The following is a 4,067-nucleotide window of genomic DNA, read 5'->3' on the forward strand; positions in this document are numbered from 1 at the left end:
CATAGACTGGGATCTTACATTAATGGATGAGAATCTGAGAAATCTTAATGGAAATGAGAGAACAATGAATCAGAATCTGAGAACATCAGATTTGAATGTTCCAACAATGGACAGGAGTTTATTCTCGGCTCTTTATTGTCTTTCTGTCGATGGTAAATGGTTAGAAAAACGGATAGAATGTGTATTGATGATTATTCAGGCGGGTTATTATCCAATCCTCGCTCTTGTTGGTGTTCCGGGTAAGCATATCTGTGCCCATTTATTTAGTCTGCAAACCATTTTGATTGTTGTGACTATTGTTGTCAATATTTGGCAAAGATACAAAATATTGCATTTGCTTCCTGTCTCAAACTCCATTCCTGTTCCATGACTTTCATAACCTTCATTATTTACAAACATCTGAAGAGGAGCAAACGTGCACATAAACATGATTGGCTCAATTATCTCCCACTTAATTTGTGCATCAATATTTCCCCTGTCACCAAACCTGTCGGTTGCCACCTCCATAATTTCCCCAGTCTTCAGTTCTATCTGAGTGCTATTTCTAAATAAACCATCATATCCACCTTTCCGGTTGCAGTTACCTTCGGACCACTCTTCCAGTTACAAATATATTGATCAACAACTTATTCTTGTCTCCAACTGGACTGTTGCCACGTGCAAAGTGTGAATCTAGTTTGATTCTAAGATTAAGTGATCACAGTTTGTGTCATCTCTTTCCGGATAGCCTGCAAACACACACAAGGCAGAGGATTGTGTATTTAGTGATCATGAAGAAACATATGAATTGAATTTTTTTGATTCGAGAACATTCCGAACGGGAGTGGGTGCCCCGTCCAACATATTCCAACAACAGTCCTCCGATGTATTCACTCAATGACAGGCCATCTCTGCAAACTGCAGACGGTAGTAGTTTAGTTCTGCTTCCAGGGAGGAACATACAGAAAATCTTCCATAAATACTGCAGGGCAGAATGAAATGTCGACTGCAAATGAGAAACTATGGGTGATAAGAATTCGTAATGAAATATTAATTGGTGAACTAACTGAGTGAAGGTTGGTAATTTGCTGATCAGATAAAATCCAACCCAAAGTATTCGTGGAGGTGGCAATGGAGCTAGTGAAAGATTTATGGAGTGAAAACAGCATGGAAACAGTCCCTTTGGTCCAATACGTCTTTGCCAACAATAATCCCAAACTAGCCTCGTCAGACCTGTAAACGCTTGACCCATCTAACTGGAAACGTTTCCAATTTATTTAGTATAATGCAATTTTCAACGTTGTAACTATAAGAAAGAATTATCGAAAATACTTCAAAATTCTTAGGATTCTGAAAACTGGTAATTAGCTAATGTAACCCTGCATATTTAAAACAGTATTGGGAGGGTAAACAAAAAAAAAAGTGACAACAAGATGTTAGTGCTGAGGGGAAACAGAAGAAACCTTTTATCAGAAATGTGATAACGAGACATTTGGGGAATCGTGATATGAAATGGCAGAGTCAGCCTAGCTCCAGGATGAAGACATTTTCTTTGAGAAGTCTATGGAGTCTGTGTTAGTTGAGGAATTCATAATTAGGAATAAGTGGGAGCGGTGTATTTGAATATGCAGATTAATTTTAAGATTTTTGTTGACAGTTATGCAAATGTCCACGTGTAAAGGGTAATATAATACTTGGATTGAGAAGTATAGCATAAATAATTCCCTTCAGTTCTGCTCATGTATCACATGTATTCGTGGTTGGAGCATAGCAATTGGCAAGGCAGATAAATGATTTCGATATAAGGAACAACTAGCATGATCTCTTTTTGGGCTGATTAAATGTAGCAAGGTTTGTAAATCTTGTTGTCCAAACGCACAACCAATGTCCTTTATCACGAGTCACCAACAATATTACACCGAGGGGAATCAATAATGGGGATACCAAACGGTATAATATCCTTCATTGTAAGCTGATTCAAATATGTAAGAAAGGACACGAGCCTGCAATTGTAGAGCCTTGCTGAGAGAGTATTTGAATTACTGTGTACAGAGTTGGTATGCTTTGTCAGGAATACAACAAAATCAGATGGTGTTACCATAAAGAGAGAATGAAGAAACTGAGTGTTTAATTTGTAGCGCTGTGAAAGAAGAATAGGTCATTGCGTTGAAGCTCAACAGTTGGTAGTGGTCAGTTATTTGCAAAAGGGACATTGACAAGAGGAGAAATTCGGTACTTAACCAGGACTGGTATATTCGATTTATTGTCACGTGTAACGATATACAATAGAAATATTTATTTGCGAGCAGTACAGGCAGACCAAGGATATGCAGATCATATGCACCAGACAAGATAATTATTTTGAAGATAAGCGTTATTTCAAGCTACAGAGTCTATTCAGCAGTCTAATAGAGCATTTCACATTCTCTGTATGCCTCTGCGGCATCCCAAGACGATTGAGAGATAGGTACACTCCTTCTGAATGAATAATTAAAGTTAATGTGCAATCGCTGTGCGTCTCTGCACTGAACGTCACGTTGTTAACGATCCCTGAAAGCAACTGCAATATTTCCCTTCTGAAACAGTCAGCCATCCTTTCGTTACCAACAGTGTTCGGAGGGTTAGTCAGGGTTAAATATCAGGTCGTGGAATGGGTTTGGGTGGGTGACTTTTCGGATTGGCCGAGTTGGACTTGTTGGGCCGAAGAGCCTGTTTACACACGGTAGAGAATCTCATCTCACAGTGGTCTGACCTCCATAGAGAAGACCAGCCTGCCTTCTTGGAGATGGAAGCTGCGTAAATCAGACTTTGCACAAGACGTTTGGCTTCCTTCCTGACTTATCGAAATCACTGCTAAAGTAGCACATGTGTACCATGCGCAATGGAAGCACGAGGGACAACGTGGAGCAGTCTATCTTTGCGTAATGTGCTCAATTTCTTTGTCATGTTGACATATTCGGTCCCTGTGCAAGTAAGTCAAGGGCCTGAATGGGCTAATCCTCGTGCCTAATTAACAACTTGATGCCCTGCCTCGTATGAGGATGCTGTCGTTTTAGGAGATTGGATTACTCTTGTTTCTTTTAAGAAAGGGATTGAATGTGAACTACCAAATTGACTAATTAAGGCCACTTAAATAAACAAATTGAGAGGCCTTGAGATTGTTTTAATGCAGCTTGAATAGAGTGCCAGCTCTCGTAGATTAGGCTTTCTGACATTTGGTTTCTCATTAGCATCAGAGGCGATTGGGTTTTCAACAGAGTTGTAAGCTTCAGTGAATGTCTCCTGGATGCTACTATATGTGAATGTTCTCTGGATATTATTTTCCTCCTGGATTGGAGAACTGCTTGTGAGAATTTGTGTCTGAATTTTCCTTTTTGCCAAGATGTTTCTTTATAGGATGTAATTTTATTGGAAGAAATAATTACTAATAGTTACTGCATCAATTATTTGTTCAGTTTTCTAATAGAATTAGGTAACCCTCGATTCCCGTGTCATTGATTTTTATTTATCTAATGTATTAAAGTAATTACGTTTTATTACATATCAAGCAGTTTGACCATTCGCATTTCATCTGGCTCAGACATTTTACATCTGTCGTTAAAATTAGAAAACGGTAAATTTAGTGTACGTTTGAAAACAATTTTGAGAGGTTCCGGTCTTGTCCACAACACTACACCCCTTTTGATCGTGTTTAGTAGCCTGGGGCGACTGTATTGGCTTTTTCCTCTTCTTGTCCATAAGTTTCAATGGGCTGAATGAATCTCTCATGTTCCTGTGAAACCAATGTGAGTTGGTGAATGAAATCTTTTTTTTTAACTTCGAACATGTGCAGTGTCTTTTATTACGTTTGCACGGATGTTACGTAAGCTTTCACAGCACAAGCGCGAATATTGTCCCAGGTTTACTGAACGTGGACATAGAGTACTTCAGGAGCTGTAGGGTAACCATTTGTTCTGAGAATTTTGTGTGTGATCTTCAGTGAACGCGCACACTTCTGATGTTATGATGGGGGAAGACATTGATGAAGCAGCTGAACATGCTTTTGCCGAGGAAGCTACCTTGAGGAAAACCTGCTGAGATGTCCTGAG

This window comes from Chiloscyllium plagiosum, chromosome 7, assembly GCF_004010195.1.
Source record: "Chiloscyllium plagiosum isolate BGI_BamShark_2017 chromosome 7, ASM401019v2, whole genome shotgun sequence".
NCBI lineage: Eukaryota > Metazoa > Chordata > Chondrichthyes > Orectolobiformes > Hemiscylliidae > Chiloscyllium > Chiloscyllium plagiosum.